The following is an 18,759-nucleotide window of genomic DNA, read 5'->3' on the forward strand; positions in this document are numbered from 1 at the left end:
CTATCCTATGCATCGGGCCAAGGTCTACAATGCGGCTGTATTGTAAAAACGTCGCCTGAATTATTGTCCATACACTTGGAATCGCTGCAGGATGTAGGTACACAACATTTTTGTTTATCGGTACATCGACAGTTTCGGAAAATGTTGATTCACTTGAGTGTGTTTACGCTATCCTTTGCATCGGGCCAAGGTGTAAAATGCGCCTGTAATGTAGAAACGTCGCTTGAATTATTAGTCATACACTTACATTCCCTGTGGCCTGTAGGTAGACTACATTTTTGTCGATCGGTACATCGACAGCTATCCTATGCATGGGCCAAGGTCTACAATGCGCCTCTATTGTAAAAACGTCGCCTGAATTATTGTCCATACACTTGCAATCCCTGCAGGATTTAGGTACACAACATTTTTGTTTATCGGTACATCGACAGTTTCAGAAAATGTTGATTCATTTGAGTGTGTTTATGCTATCCTATGCATCGGGTCAAGGTCTAGAATGCCCCTGTAATGTAGAAACGTCGCCTGAATTATTGGCCATACACCTACAATCCCTGCGGCCTGTAAGTAGACTACATTTTTGTCTATCGGTACATCGACAGTTTCGGAAAATGTTGATTCATTTGAGTGTGTTTATGCTATCCTATGCATCGTTCCAAGGTCTACAATGCGCCTGTAATGTAGAAACGTCGTCTGAATTATTGGTCATACAGCAACATTCCCTGCGGACTGTAGGTACACTACATTTTTGTTTATCGGTACAGCGACAGTTTCGGAAAATGTTGATTCATTTGAGTGTGTTTACGCTATCCTATGCATCGGGCCAAGGTCTAAAATGCGCCTGTAATGTAGAAACGTCGCCTGAATTTTTGGCTATACACCTACGTTCCCTGCGGCCTGTAGGTAGACTATATTTTTGTTTATCAGTACATCAACAGCTATCCTATGCATCGGGCCAAGGTCTAGAATGCGCCTGTAATGTAGAAACGTCGCCTGAATTATTAGTCATACACCTACATTCCCTGCGGCCTGTAGGTAGACTATATTTTTGTTTATCAGTACATCAACAGCTATCCTATGCATCGGGCCAAGGTCTAGAATGCGCCTGTAATGTAGAAACGTCGCCTGAATTATTGTCCAAACACATACACACCCTGCGGCCTGTAGTTAGACTACATTTTTGTTTATCGGTACATCGACAATTTCGGAAAATGTTGATTCATTTGAGTGTGTTTACACTATCCTATGCATCGGGCCAACGTCTACAGTGCGCCTGTAATGTAGAAACGTCGCCTGAATTATTGGCCAGACACCTACGTTCCCTGCGGCCTGTAGATAGACCACATTTTTGTTTATCAGTACATCAACAGGTATCCTATGCATGGGCCAAGGTGTACAATGCGCCTGTAATGTAGAAAAGTCACCTGAATTATTGGTCATACACCTACATTCCCTGCGGCCTGTAGGTAGACTACATTTTTGTTGATCGGTACATCGACAGCTATCCTATGCATTGTCCCAAGGTTTAGAGTGCGCCTGTAATGTGGAAACGTCGCCTGAATTATGGGCCATGCACCTACGTTTCCTGTGACCTGTAGGTAGACTACAGTTTTGTCTATCAGAACAATGACAGGTTCGGAAAATGTTGATTCATTTGAGTGTATTTACGCTATCCTATGCATCGGGTCAAGGTCTAGAATGCACCTGTAATGTAGAAACGTCGCCTCAATTATTGGCCATACACTTACAATCCCTGCGGCCTGTAAGTAGACTACATTTTTGTTTATCAGTACATCGACAGTTTCGGAAAATGTTGATTCATTTGAGTGTGTTTATGCTATCCTATGCATCGTTCCAAGGTCTACAATGCGCCTGTAATGTAGAAGCGTCGTCTGAATTATTAGTCATACACCTACATTCCCTGTGGCCTGTAGGTAGACTACATTTTTGTCGATCGGTACATCAACAGCTATCCTATGCATGGGCCAAGGTCTACAATGCACCTGTATTGTAAAAACGTCGCCTGAATTATTGTCCATACACTTAGAATCCCTGCAGGATGTAGGTAGATAACATTTTTGTTTATCGGTACATCGACAGTTTTGGAAAATGTTGATTCATTTGAGTGTGTTTACACTATCCTATGCATCGGGCCAACGTCTACAGTGCGCCTGTAATGTAGAAACGTCGCCTGAATTATTGGCCAGACACCTACGTTCCCTGCGGCCTGTAGATAGACTACATTTTTGTTTATCGGTACATCAACAGCTATCCTATGCATCGGGCCAAGGTGTACAATGCGCCTGTAATGTAGAAACGTCGTCTGAAATATTGGTTATACACCTACATTCCCTGTGGCCTGTACGCAGAATACACTTTTGTCTATCGGTACATGGACAGTTTTGGAAAATGTTGATTCCTCTGAGTGTGTTTACACTATCCTATGCATCGGGCCAAGGTCTACAATGCGCCTGTATTGTAAAGACGTCGCCTGAATTATTGTCCATACACTTAGAATCCCTGCAGGATGTAGGTAGACAACATTTTTGTTTATCGGTACATCGACAGTTTCAAATTTGTTTGAGTGTGCTTATGCTGTCCTATACATTGGGCCAAGGTGTACAATGCACCTGTAATGTAGAAACGTCGCCTGAATTATTGGCCATACAGCTACATTCCCTGCGGCCTGTAAGTAGACTACATTTTTGTTTATCAGTACATCGACAGTTTCGGAAAATGTTGATTCATTTGAGTGTGTTTATGCTATCCTATGCATCGTTCCAAGGTCTACAATGCGCCTGGAATGTAGAAACGTCGTCTGAATTATTAGTCATACAAATACATTCCCTGCGGCCTGTAGGTAGACTACATTTTTGTCTATCGGTACATCGACAGCTATCCTATGCATGGGCCAAGGTCTACAATGCGCCTGTATTGTAAAAATGTCGCCTGAATTATTGTCCATGCACTTACAATCCCTGCGACCTGTAGTTAGACTACATTTTTGTTTATCGGTACATCGACAGTTTCGGAAAATGTTGATTCATTTGAGTGTGTTTACACTATCCTATGCATCGGGCCAACGTCTACAGTGCGCCTGTAATGTAGAAACGTCGCCTGAATTATTGGCCAGACACCTACGTTCCCTGCGGCCTGTAGATAGACTACATTTTTGTTTATCGGTACATCAACAGCCATCCTATGCATCGGGCCAAGGTGTACAATGCCCCTGTAATGTAGAAACGTCGTCTGAAATATTGGCCATACACCTACATTCCCTGTGGCCTGTAGGTAGACAACATTTTTGTCTATAAGTACATCGACAGGTATCCTATGCATGGGCCAAGGTGTACAATGCGCCTGTATTGTAGAAACGTCGCCTGAATTATTTGCCATACACCTATATTCCCAGTGGCCTGTAGGTAGACTACATTTTTGTTGATCGGTACATCGACAGCTATCCTATGCATTGTCCCAAGGTTTCGAGTGCGCCTGTAATGTGGAAACGTCGCCTGAATTATGGGCCATGTACCTACGTTTCCTGTGACCTGTAGGTAGACTACAGTTTTGTGTATCGGAACGATGACAGGTTCGGAAAATGTTGGTTCATTTGAGGGTATTTACGCTATCCTATGCATCGGGTCAAGGTCTAGAATGCACCTGTAATGTAGAAACGTCGTCTGAATTATTGACCATACACCTACAATCCCTGTGGCCTGTAAGTAGACTACATTTTTGTTTATCAGTACATCGACAGTTTCGGAAAATGTTGATTCATTTGAGTGTGTTTATGCTATCCTATGCATCGTTCCAAGGTCTACAATGCGCCTGTAATGTAGAAACGTCGTCTGAATTATTAGTCATACACTTACATTCCCTGTGGCCTGTAGGTAGACTACATTTTTGTCGATCGGTACATCAACAGCTATCCTATGCATGGGCCAAGGTCTACAATGCGCCTGTATTGTAAAAACGTCGCCTGAATTATTGTCTATACACTTACAATCCCTGCAGGATGTAGGTAGACAACATTTTTGTTTATCGATACATAGACAGTTTTGGAAAATGTTGATTCATTTGAGTGTGTTTACACTATCCTATGCATCGGGGCAACGTCCACAGTGCGCCTGTAATGTAGAAACGTCGCCTGAATCATTGGACAGACACCTACGTTCCCTGCGGCCTGTAGATACACTACATTTTTGTTTATCGGTACATCAACAGCTATCCTATGCATCGGACCAAGGTGTACAATGCGCCTGTAATGTAGAAACGTCATCTGAAATATTGGTTTTACACCTACATTCCCTGTGGCCTGTACGCAGAATACATTTTTGTCTATCGGTACATGGACAGTTTTGGAAAATGTTGATTCCTCTGAGTGTGTTTACACTATCCTATGCATCGGGTCAAGGTCTACAATGCGGCTGTATTGTAAAAACGTCGCCTGAATTATTGTCCATACACTTGGAATCGCTGCAGGATGTAGGTACACAACATTTTTGTTTATCGGTACATCGACAGTTTCGGAAAATGTTGATTCATTTGAGTGTGTTTATGCTATCCTATGCATCGTTCCAAGGTCTACAATGCGCCTGTAATGTAGAAACGTCGTCTGAATTATTAGTCATACACCTACATTCTCTGTGGCCTGTAGGTAGACTACATTTTTGTCTATCGGTACATCGACAGCTATCCTATGCATGGGCCAAGGTCTACAATGCGCCTGTATTGTAAAAATGTCGCCTGAATTATTGTCCAAACACATACACACCCTGCGGCCTGTAGTTAGACTACATTTTTGTTTATCGGTACATCGACAGTTTCGGAAAATGTTGATTCATTTGAGTGTGTTTACACTATCCTATGCATCGGGCCAACGTCTACAGTGCGCCTGTAATGTAGAAACGTCGCCTGAATTATTGGCCAGACACCTACGTTCCCTGCGGCCTGTAGATAGACTACATTTTTGTTTATCAGTACATCAACAGGTATCCTATGCATGGGCCAAGGTGTACAATGTTCCTGTAATGTAGAAACGTCGCCTGAATTATTGGCCATACACCTATATTTCCTGTGACCTGTACACAGAATACATTTTTGTCTATCGGTACATGGACAGTTTCGGAAAATGTTGATTCCTCTGAGTGTGTTTACACTATCCTATGCATCAGGCCAAGGTCTACAATGCGCCTGTAATGTAGAAACGTCACCTGAATTATTGGTCATACACCTACATTCCCTGCGACCTGTAGGTAGACTACATTTTTGTTGATCGGTACATCGACAGCTATCCTATGCATTGTCCCAAGGTTTAGAGTGCGCCTGTAATGTGGAAACGTCGCCTGATTTATGGGCCATGCACCTACGTTTCCTGTGACCTGTAGGTAGACTACATTTTTGTTTATCGGTACATCGACAGTTTCGGAAAATGTTGATTCATTTGAGTGTGTTTACACTATCCTATGCATCGGGCCAACGTCTACAGTGCGCCTGTAATGTAGAAACGTCGCCTGAATTATTGGCCAGACACCTACGTTCCCTGCGGCCTGTAGATAGACTACATTTTCTTTTATCGGTACATCAACAGCTATCCTATGCATCGGGCCAAGGTGTACAATGCGCCTGTAATGTAGAAACGTCGTCTGAAATATTGGTTATACACCTACATTCCCTGTGGCCTGTACGCAGAATACATTTTTGTCTATCGGTACATGGACAGTTTCGGAAAATGTTGATTCCTCTGAGTGTGTTTATACTATCCTATGCATCGGGCCAAGGTCTACAATGCGCCTGTATTGTAAAAACGTCGCCTGAATTATTGTCCATACACTTAGAATCCCTGCAGGATGTAGGTAGACAACATTTTTGTTTATCGGTACATCGACAGTTTCAAATTTATTTGAGTGTGCTTATGCTGTCCTATACATCGGGCCAAGGTCTACAATGCGCCTGTAATGTAGAAACGTCGTCTGAATTATTAGTCATACACCTACATTCCCTGTGGCCTGTAGGTAGACTGCATTTTTGTCGATCGGTACATCAACAGCTATCCTATGCATGGGCCAAGGTCTACAATGCGCCTGTATTGTAAAAACGTCGCCTGAATTATTGTCCATACACTTAGAATCCCTGCAGGATGTAGGTAGACAACATTTTTGTTTATTGGTACATCGACAGTTTCGGAAAATGTTGATTCATTTGAGTGTGTTTACACTATCCTATGCATCGGCCCAACGTCTACAGTGCGCCTGTAATGTAGAAACGTCGCCTGAATTATTGGCCAGACACCTACGTTCCCTGCGGCCTGTAGATAGACTACATTTTTGTTTATCGGTACATCAACAGCTATCCTATGCATCGGGCCAAGGTGTACAATGCGCCTGTAATGTAGAAACGTCGTCTGAAATATTGGTTATACACCTACATTCCCTGTGGCCTGTACGCAGAATACATTTTTGTCTATCGGTACATGGACAGTTTCGGAAAATGTTGATTCCTCTGAGTGTGTTTACACTATCCTATGCATCGGGCCAAGGTCCACAATGCGCCTGTAATGTAGAAACGTCGTCTGAATTATTGGTCATACAGCAACATTCCCTGCGGACTGTAGGTAGACTACATTTTTGTTTATCGGTACAGCGACAGTTTTGGAAAATGTTGATTCATTTGAGTGTGTTTACGCTATCCTATGCATCGTGCCAAGGTCTAAAATGCGCCTGTAATGTAGAAACGTCGCCTGAATTATTAGTCATACACCTACATTCCCTGCGGCCTGTAGGTAGACTACATTTTTGTCTATCGGTACATCGACAGCTATCCTATGCATGGGCCAAGGTCTACAATGCGCCTGTATTGTAAAAATGTCGCCTGAATTATTGTCCAAACACATACACACCCTGCGGCCTGTAGTTAGACTACATTTTTGTTTATCGGTACATCGACAGTTTCGGAAAATGTTGATTCATTTGAGTGTGTTTACACTATCCTATGCATCGGGCCAACGTCTACAGTGCGCCTGTAATGTAGAAACGTCGCCTGAATTATTGGCCAGACACCTACGTTCCCTGCGGCCTGTAGATAGACTACATTTTTGTTTATCAGTACATCAACAGGTATCCTATGCATGGGCCAAGGTCTACAATGCGCCTGTAATGTAGAAACGTCGCCTGAATTATTGGCCATACACCTATATTCCCTGTGACCTGTACGCAGAATACATTTTTGTCTATCGGTACATGGACAGTTTCGGAAAATGTTGATTCCTCTGAGTGTGTTTACACTATCCTATGCATCAGGCCAAGGTCTACAATGCGCCTGTAATGTAGAAACGTCACCTGAATTATTGGTCATACACCTACATTCCCTGCGGCCTGTAGGTAGACTACATTTTTGTTGATCGGTACATCGACAGCTATCCTATGCATTGTCCCAAGGTTTAGAGTGCGCCTGTAATGTGGAAACGTCGCCTGATTTATGGGCCATGCACCTACGTTTCCTGTGACTTGTAGGTAGACTACAGTTTTGTCTATCAGAACGATGACAGGTTCGGAAAATGTTGATTCATTTGAGTGTATTTACGCTATCCTATGCATCGGGTCAAGGTCTAGAATGCACCTGTAATGTAGAAACGTCGCCTCAATTATTAGTCATACACTTACATTCCCTGTGGCCTGTAGGTAGACTACATTTTTGTCGATCGGTACATCGACAGCTATCCTATGCATGGGCCAAGGTCTACAATGCGCCTGTATTGTAAAAACGTCGCCTGAATTATTGTCCATACACTTACAATCCCTGCAGGATGTAGGTAGACAACATTTTTGTTTATCGGTACATCGACAGGTTCGGAAAATGTTGATTCATTTGAGTGTGTTTACACTATCCTATGCATTGGGCCAACGTCTACAGTGCGCCTGTAATGTAGAAACGTCGCCTGAATTATTGGCCAGACACCTACGTTCCCTGCGGCCTGTAGATAGACTACATTTTTGTTTATCGGTACATCAACAGCTATCCTATGCATCGGGCTAAGGTGTACAATGCGCCTGTAATGTAGAAACGTCGTCTGAAACATTTGTTATACACCTACATTCCCTGTGGCCTGTACGCAGAATACATTTTTGTCTATCGGTACATGGACAGTTTCGGAAAATGTTGATTACTCTGAGTGTGTTTACACTATCCTATGCATCGGGCCAAGGTCTACAATGCACCTGTATTGTAAAAACGTCGCCTGAATTATTGTCCATACACTTAGAATCCCTGCAGGATGTAGGTAGACAACATTTTTGTTTATCGGTACATCGACAGTTTCAAATTTATTTGAGTGTGCTTATGCTGTCCTATACATCGGGCCAAGGTGTACAATGCACCTGTAATGTAGAAACGTCGCCTGAATTATTGGCCATACAGCTACATTCCCTGCGGCCTGTAAGTAGACTACATTTTTGTTTATCAGTACATCGACAGTTTCGGAAAATGTTGATTCATTTGAGTGTGTTTATGCTATCCTATGCATCGTTCCAAGGTCTACAATGCGCCTGTAATGTAGAAACGTCGTCTGAATTATTAGTCATACACCTACATTCCCTGTGGCCTGTAGGTAGACTACATTTTTGTCGATCGGTACATCAACAGCTATCCTATGCATGGGCCAAGGTCTACAATGCGCCTGTATTGTAAAAACGTCGCCTGAATTATTGTCCATACACTTAGAATCCCTGCAGGATGTAGGTAGATAACATTTTTGTTTATCGGTACATCGACAGTTTCGGAAAATGTTGATTCATTTGAGTGTGTTTACACTATCCTATGCATCGGGCCAACGTCTACAGTGCGCCTGTAATGTAGAAACGTCGCCTGAATTATTGGCCAGACACCTACGTTCCCTGCGGCCTGTAGATAGACTACATTTTTGTTTATCGGTACATCAACAGCTATCCTATGCATCGGGCCAAGGTGTACAATGCGCCTGTAATGTAGAAACGTCGTCTGAAATATTGGTTATACACCTACATTCCCTGTGGCCTGTACGCAGAATACATTTTTGTCTATCGGTACATGGACAGTTTCGGAAAATGTTGATTACTCTGAGTGTGTTTACACTATCCTATGCATCGGGCCAAGGTCTACAATGCACCTGTATTGTAAAAACGTCGCCTGAATTATTGTCCATACACTTAGAATCCCTGCAGGATGTAGGTAGACTACATTTTTGTTTATCGGTACATCGACAGTTTGAAATTTATTTGAGTGTGCTTATGCTGTCCTATACATCGGGCCAAGGTCTACAATGCGCCTGTAATGTAGAAACGTCACCTGAATTATTGGTCATACAGCTACATTCCCTGCGGCCTGTAGGTAGACTACATTTTTGTTGATCGGTACATCGACAGCTATCCTATGCATTGTCCCAAGGTTTAGAGTGCGCCTGTAATGTGGAAACGTCGCCTGATTTATGGGCCATGCACCTACGTTTCCTGTGACCTATAGGTAGACTACAGTTTTGTCTATCGGAACGATGACAGGTTCGGAAAATGTTGATTCATTTGAGTGTATTTACGCTATCCTATGCATCGGGTCAAGGTCTAGAATGCGCCTGTAATGTAGAAACGTCGTCTGAATTATTGGCCATACACTTACAATCCCTGCGGCCTGTAAGTAGACTACATTTTTCTTTATCAGTACATCGACAGTTTCGGAAAATGTTGATTCATTTGAGTGTGTTTATGCTATCCTATGCATCGTTCCAAGGTCTACAATGCGCCTGTAATGTAGAAGCGTCGTCTGAATTATTAGTCATACACTTACATTCCCTGTGGCCTGTAGGTAGACTACATTTTTGTCGATCGGTACATCGACAGCTATCCTATGCATGAGCCAAGGTGTACAATGCGCCTGTATTGTAAAAACGTCGCCTGAATTATTGTCCATACACTTAGAATCCCTGCAGGATGTAGGTAGACAACATTTTTGTTTATCGGTACATCGACAGTTTCAAATTTATTTGAGTGTGCTTATGCTGTCCTATACATCGGGCCAAGGTGTACAATGCACCTGTAATGTAGAAACGTCGCCTGAATTATTGGCCATACAGCTACATTCCCTGCGGCCTGTAAGTAGACTACATTTTTGTTTATCAGTACATCGACAGTTCCGGAAAATGTTGATTCATTTGAGTGTGTTTATGCTATCCTATGCATCGTTCCAAGGTCTACAATGCGCCTGTAATGTAGAAACGTCGTCTGAATTATTAGTCATACACCTACATTCCCTGCGGCCTGTAGGTAGACTACATTTTTGTTGATCGGTACATCGACAGCTATCCTATGCATTGTCCCAAGGTTTAGAGTGCGCCTGTAATGTGGAAACGTCGCCTGATTTATGGGCCATGCACCTACGTTTCCTGTGACCTATAGGTAGACTACAGTTTTGTCGATCGGTACATCAACAGCTATCCTATGCATGGGCCAAGGTCTACAATGCCCCTGTATTGTAAAAACGTCGCCTGAATTATTGTCCATACACTTAGAATCCCTGCAGGATGTAGGTAGACAACATTTTTGTTTATCGGTACATCGACAGTTTCGGAAAATGTTGATTCATTTGAGTGTGTTTACACTATCCTATGCATCGGGCCAACGTCTACAGTGCGCCTGTAATGTAGAAACGTCGCCTGAATTATTGGCCAGACACCTACGTTCCCTGCGGCCTGTAGATAGACTACATTTTTGTTTATCGGTACATCAACAGCTATCCTATGCATCGGGCCAAGGTGTACAATGCGCCTGTAATGTAGAAACGTCGTCTGAAATATTGGTTATACACCTACATTCCCTGTGGCCTGTACGCAGAATACATTTTTGTCGATCGGTACATCGACAGCTATCCTATGTATGGGCCAAGGTCTACAATGCGCCTGTATTGTAAAAACGTCGCCTGAATTATTGTCCATACACTTAGAATCCCTGCAGGATGTAGGTAGACAACATTTTTGTTTATCGGTACATCGACAGTTTCGGAAAATGTTGATTCATTTGAGTGTGTTTGCACTATCCTATGCATCGGGCCAACGTCTACAGTGCGCCTGTAATGTAGAAACGTCGCCTGAATTATTGTCCAGACACCTACGTTCCCTGCGGCCTGTAGATAGACTACATTTTTGTTTATCGGTACATCAACAGCTATCCTATGCATCGGGCGAAGGCGTACAATGCGCCTGTAATGTAGAAACGTCGTCTGAAATATTGGTTATACACCTACATTCCCTGTGGCCTGTACGCAGAATACATTTTTGTCTATCGGTACATGGACAGTTTCGGAAAATGTTGATTCCTCTGAGTGTGTTTATACTATCCTATGCATCGGGCCAAGGTCTACAATGCGCCTGTATTGTAAAAACGTCGCCTGAATTATTGTCCATACACTTAGAATCCCTGCAGGATGTAGGTAGACAACATTTTTGTTTATCGGTACATCGACAGTTTCAAATTTATTTGAGTGTGCTTATGCTGTCCTATACATCGGGCCAAGGTGTACAATGCACCTGTAATGTAGAAACGTCGCCTGAATTATTGGCCATACAGCTACATTCCCTGCGGCCTGTAAGTAGACTACATTTTTGTTTATCAGTACATCGACAGTTTCGGAAAATGTTGATTCATTTGAGTGTGTTTATGCAATCCTATGCATCGTTCCAAGGTCTACAATGCGCCTGTAATGTAGAAACGTCGTCTGAATTATTAGTCATACACCTACATTCCCTGTGGCCTGTAGGTAGACTACATTTTTGTCGATCGGTACATCGACAGCTATCCTATGCATGGGCCAAGGTCTACAATGCACCTGTATTGTAAAAACGTCGCCTGAATTATTGTCCATACACTTAGAATCCCTGCAGGATGTAGGTAGACAACATTTTTGTTTATTGGTACATCGACAGTTTCGAAAAATGTTGATTCATTTGAGTGTGTTTACACTATCCTATGCATCGGCCCAACGTCTACAGTGCGCCTGTAATGTAGAAACGTCGCCTGAATTATTGGCCAGACACCTACGTTCCCTGCGGCCTGTAGATAGACTACATTTTTGTTTATCGGTACATCAAGAGCTATCCTATGCATCGGGCCAAGGTGTACAATGCGCCTGTAATGTAGAAACGTCGTCTGAAATACTGGTTATACACCTACATTCCCTGTGGCCTGTACGCAGAATACATTTTTGTCTATCGGTACATGGACAGTTTCGGAAAATGTTGATTCCTCTGAGTGTGTTTACACTATCCTATGCATCGGGCCAAGGTCTACAATGCGCCTGTAATGTAGAAACGTCACCTGAATTATTGGTCATACACCTACATTCCCTGCAGCCTGTAGGTAGACTACATTTTTGTTGATCGGTACATCGACAGCTATCATATGCATTGTCCCAAGGTTTAGAGTGCGCCTGTAATGTGGAAACGTCGCCTGAATTATGGGCCATGCACCTACGTTTCCTGTGACCTGTAGGTAGACTACAGTTTTGTCTATCGGAACGATGACAGGTTCGGAAAATGTTGATTCATTTGAGTGTTTTACGCTATCCTATGCATCGGGTCAAGGTCTAGAATGCACCTGTATTGTAAAAACGTCGCCTGAATTATTGTCCATACACTTAGAATCCCTGCAGGATGTAGGTAGACAACATTTTTGTTTATCGGTACATCGACAGTTTCAAATTTATTTGAGTGTGCTTATGCTGTCCTATACATCGGGCCAAGGTGTACAATGCACCTGTAATGTAGAAACGTCGCCTGAATTATTGGCCATACAGCTACATTCCCTGCGGCCTGTAAGTAGACTACATTTTTGTTTATCAGTACATCGACAGTTTCGGAAAATGTTGATTCATTTGAGTGTGTTTATGCTATCCTATGCATCGTTCCAAGGTCTACAATGCGCCTGGAATGTAGAAATGTCGTCTGAATTATTAGTCATACACTTACATTCCCTGTGGCCTGTAGGTAGACTACATTTTTGTCGATCGGTACATCGACAGCTATCCTATGCATGAGCCAAGGTCTACAATGCGCCTGTATTGTAAAAACGTCGCCTGAATTATTGTCCATACACTTACAATCCCTGCAGGATGTAGGTAGATAACATTTTTGTTTATCGGTACATCGACAGTTTCGGAAAATGTTGATTCATTTGAGTGTGTTTACACTATCCTATGCATCGGCCCAACGTCTACAGTGCGCCTGTAATGTAGAAACGTCGCCTGAATTATTGGCCAGACACCTACATTCCCTGTGGCCTGTAAGTAGACTACATTTTTGTTTATCAGTACATCGACAGTTTCGGAAAATGTTGATTCATTTGAGTGTGTTTATGCTATCCTATGCATCGTTCCAAGGTCTACAATGCGCCTGTAATGTAGAAACGTCGCCTGAATTATTGGCCAGACACCTACGTTCCCTGCGGCCTGTAGATAGACTACATTTTTGTTTATCGGTACATCAACAGCTATCCTATGCATCGGGCCAAGGTGTACAATGCGCCTGTAATGTAGAAACGTCGTCTGAAATATTGGTTATACACCTACATTCCCTGTGGCCTGTACGCAGAATACATTTTTGTCTATCGGTATATGGACAGTTTCGGAAAATGTTGATTCCTCTGAGTGTGTTTACACTATCCTATGCATCGGGCTAAGGTCTACAATGCGCCTGTATTGTAAAAACGTCGCCTGAATTATTGTCCATACACTTAGAATCCCTGCAGGATGTAGGTAGACAACATTTTTGTTTATCGGTACATCGACAGTTTCAAATTTGTTTGAGTGTGCTTATGCTTTCCTATACATCGGGCCAAGGTGTTCAATGCACCTGTAATGTAGAAACGTCGCATGAATTATTGGCCATACAGCTACATTCCCTGCGGCCTGTAAGTAGACTACATTTTTGTTTATCAGTACATCGACAGTTTCGGAAAATGTTGATTCATTTGAGTGTGTTTATGCTATCCTATGCATCGTTCCAAGGTCTACAATGCGCCTGTAATGTAGAAACGTCGTCTGAATTATTAGTCATACACCTACATTCCCTGTGGCCTGTAGGTAGACTACATTTTTGTCGATCGGTACATCGACAGCTATCCTATGCATGGGCCAAGGTCTACAATGCGCCTGTATTGTAAAAACGTCGCCTGAATTATTGTCCATACACTTACAATCCCTGCAGGATGTAGGTAGACAACATTTTTGTTTATCGGTACATCGACAGTTTCGGAAAATGTTGATTTCATTTGAGTGTGTTTACACTATCCTATGCATCGGCCCAACGTCTACAGTGCGCCTGTAATGTAGAAACGTCGCCTGAGTTATTGGCCAGACACCTACGTTCCCTGCGGCCTGTAGATAGACTACATTTTTGTTTATCAGTACATCAACAGCTATCCTATGCATCGGGCCAAGGTGTACAATGCGCCTGTAATGTAGAAACGTCGTCTGAAATATTGGTTATACACCTACATTCCCTGTGGCCTGTACGCAGATTACATTTTTGTCTATCGGTACATGGACAGTTTCGGAAAATGTTGATTCCTCTGAGTGTGTTTACACTATCCTATGCATCGGGCCAAGGTCTACAATGCCCCTGTATTGTAAAAACGTCGCCTGAATTATTGTCCATACACTTAGAATCCCTGCAAGATGTAGGTAGACAACATTTTTGTTTATCGGTACATCGACAGTTTCGGAAAATGTTGATTCATTTGAGTGTGTTTACACTATCCTATGCATCGGCCCAACGTCTACAGTGCGCCTGTAATGTAGAAACGTCGCCTGAATTATTAGTCATACACTTACATTCCCTGTGGCCTGTAGGTAGACTACATTTTTGTCTATCGGTACATGGACAGTTTCGGAAAATGTTGATTCCTCTGAGTGTGTTTACACTATCCTATGCATGGGCCGAGGTCTACAATGCGCCTGTAATGTAGAAACGTCACCTGAATTATTGGTCATACACCTACATTCCCTGTGGCCTGTAGGTAGACTACATTTTTGTTGATCGGTACATCGACAGCTATCCTATGCATTGTCCCAAGGTTTAGAGTGCGCCTGTAATGTGAAAACGTCGCCTGAATTATGGGCCATGCACCTACGTTTCCTGTGACCTGTAGGTAGACTACAGTTTTGTCTATCGGAACAATGACAGGTTCGGAAAATGTTGATTCATTTGAGTGTATTTACGCTATCCTATGCATCGGGTCAAGGTCTAGAATGCACCTGTAATGTAGAAACGTCGCCTGAATTATTGGCCATACAGCTACATTCCCTGCGGCCTGCAAGTAGACTACATTTTTCTTTATCAGTACATCGACAGTTTCGGAAAATGTTGATTCATTTGAGTGTGTTTATGCTATCCTATGCATCGTTCCAAGGTCTACAATGCGCCTGTAATGTAGAAACGTCGTCTGAATTATTAGTCATACACTTACATTCCCTGTGGCCTGTAGGTAGACTACATTTTTGTCGATCGGTACATCGACAGCTATCCTATGCATGGGCCAAGGTCTACAATGCGCCTGTATTGTAAAAACATCGCCTGAATTATTGTCCATACACTTAGAATCCCTGCAGGATGTAGGTAGACAACATTTTTGTTTATCGGTACATCGACAGTTTCAAATTTGTTTGAGTGTGCTTATGCTTTCCTATACATCGGGCCAAGGTGTTCAATGCACCTGTAATGTAGAAACGTCGCATGAATTATTGGCCATACAGCTACATTCCCTGCGGCCTGTAAGTAGACTACATTTTTGTTTATCAGTACATCAACAGTTTCGGAAAATGTTGATTCATTTGAGTGTGTTTATGCTATCCTATGCATCGTTCCAAGGTCTACAATGCGCCTGTAATGTAGAAACGTCGTCTGAATTATTAGTCATACACCTACATTCCCTGTGGCCTGTAGGTAGACTACATTTTTGTCGATCGGTACATCGACAGCTATCCTATGCATGGGCCAAGGTCTACAATGCGCCTGTATTGTAAAAACGTCGCCTGAATTATTGTCCATACACTTAGAATCCCTGCAGGATGTAGGTAGACAACATTTTTGTTTATTGGTACATCGACAGTTTCGGAAAATGTTGATTCATTTGAGTGTGTTTACACTATCCTATGCATCGGGCCAACGTCTACAGTGCGCCTGTAATGTAGAAACGTCGCCTGAATTATTGGCCAGACACCTACGTTCCCTGCGGCCTGTAGATAGACTACATTTTTGTTTATCGGTACATCAACAGCTATCCTATGCATCGGGCCAAGGTGTACAATGCGCCTGTAATGTAGAAACGTCGTCTGAAATATTGGTTATACACCTACATTCCCTGTGGCCTGTACGCCGAATACATTTTTGTCTATCGGTACATGGACAGTTTCGGAAAATGTTGATTCCTCTGAGTGTGTTTACACTATCCTATGCATCGGGCCAAGGTCTACAATGCGCCTGTATTGTAAAAACGTCGCCTGAATTATTGTCCATACACTTAGAATCCCTGCAGGATGTAGGTAGACAACATTTTTGTTTATCGGTACATCGACAGTTTCAAATTTGTTTGAGTGTGCTTATGCTTTCCTATACATCGGGCCAAGGTGTTCAATGCACCTGTAGTGTAGAAACGTCGCATGAATTATTGGCCATACAGCTACATTCCCTGCGGCCTGTAAGTAGACTACATTTTTGTTTATCAGTACATCGACAGTTTCGGAAAATGTTGATTCATTTGAGTGTGTTTATGCTATCCTATGCATCGTTCCAAGGTGTACAATGCGCCTGTAATGTAGAAACGTCGTCTGAATTATTAGTCATACACCTACATTCCCTGTGGCCTGTAGGTAGACTACATTTTTGTCGATCGGTACATCGACAGCTATCCTATGCATGGGCCAAGGTCTAAAATGCGCCTGTATTGTAAAAACGTCGCCTGAATTATTGTCCATACACTTACAATCCCTGCAGGATGTAGGTAGACAACATTTTTGTTTATCGGTACATCGACAGTTTCGGAAAATGTTGATTTCATTTGAGTGTGTTTACACTATCCTATGCATCGGGCCAACGTCTACAGTGCGCCTGTAATGTAGAAACGTCGCCTGAATTATTGGCCAGACACCTACGTTCCCTGCGGCCTGTAGATAGACTACATTTTTGTTTATCAGTACATCGACAGCTATCCTATGCATGGGCCAAGGTGTACAATGCGCCTGTAATGTAGAAACGTCGCCTGAATTATTGGCCATACACCTATATTCCCTGTGGCCTGTACGCAGAATACATTTTTGTCTATCGGTACATGGACAGTTTCGGAAAATGTTGATTCCTCTGAGTGTGTTTATACTATCCTATGCATCGGGCCAAGGTCTACAATGCGCCTGTATTGTAAAAACGTCGCCTGAATTATTGTCCATACACTTAGAATCCCTGCAGGATGTAGGTAGACAACATTTTTGTTTATCGGTACATCGACAGTTTCAAATTTGTTTGAGTGTGCTTATGCTTTCCTATACATCGGGCCAAGGTGTTCAATGCACCTGTAATGTAGAAACGTCGCATGAATTATTGGCCATACAGCTACATTCCCTGCGGCCTGTAAGTAGACTACATTTTTGTTTATCAGTACATCGACAGTTTCGGAAAATGTTGATTCATTTGAGTGTGTTTATGCTATCCTATGCATCGTTCCAAGGTCTACAATGCGCCTGTAATGTAGAAACGTCGTCTGAATTATTAGTCATACACCTACATTCCCTGTGGCCTGTAGGTAGACTACATTTTTGTCGATCGGTACATCGACAGCTATCCTATGCATGGGCCAAGGTCTACAATGCGCCTGTATTGTAAAAACGTCGCCTGAATTATTGTCCATACACTTAGAATCCCTGCAGGATGTAGGTAGACAACATTTTTGTTTATCGGTACATCGACAGTTTCGGAAAATGTTGATTTCATTTGAGTGTGTTTACACTATCCTATGCATCGGGCCAACGTCTACAGTGCGCCTGTAATGTAGAAACGTCGCCTGAATTATTGGCCAGACACCTACGTTCCCTGCGGCCTGTAGATAGACTACATTTTTGTTTATCAGTACATCGACAGCTATCCTATGCATGGGCCAAGGTGTACAATGCGCCTGTAATGTAGAAACGTCGCCTGAATTATTGGCCATACACCTATATTCCCTGTGGCCTGTACGCAGAATACATTTTTGTCTATCGGTACATGGACAGTTTCGGAAAATGTTGATTCCTCTGAGTGTGTTTATACTATCCTATGCATCGGGCCAAGGTCTACAATGCGCCTGTATTGTAAAAACGTCGCCTGAATTATTGTCCATACACTTAGAATCCCTGCAGGATGTAGGTAGACAACATTTTTGTTTATCGGTACATCGACAGTTTCAAATTTGTTTGAGTGTGCTTATGCTTTCCTATACATCGGGCCAAGGTGTTCAATGCACCTGTAATGTAGAAACGTCGCATGAATTATTGGCCATACAGCTACATTCCCTGCGGCCTGTAAGTAGACTACATTTTTGTTTATCAGTACATCGACAGTTTCGGAAAATGTTGATTCATTTGAGTGTGTTTATGCTATCCTATGCATCGTTCCAAGGTCTACAATGCGCCTGTAATGTAGAAACGTCGTCTGAATTATTAGTCATACACCTACATTCCCTGTGGCCTGTAGGTAGACTACATTTTTGTCGATCGGTA

This window comes from Haliotis asinina, chromosome 7 (assembly GCF_037392515.1).
Source record: "Haliotis asinina isolate JCU_RB_2024 chromosome 7, JCU_Hal_asi_v2, whole genome shotgun sequence".
Taxonomy (NCBI): Eukaryota; Metazoa; Mollusca; class Gastropoda; order Lepetellida; family Haliotidae; genus Haliotis; species Haliotis asinina.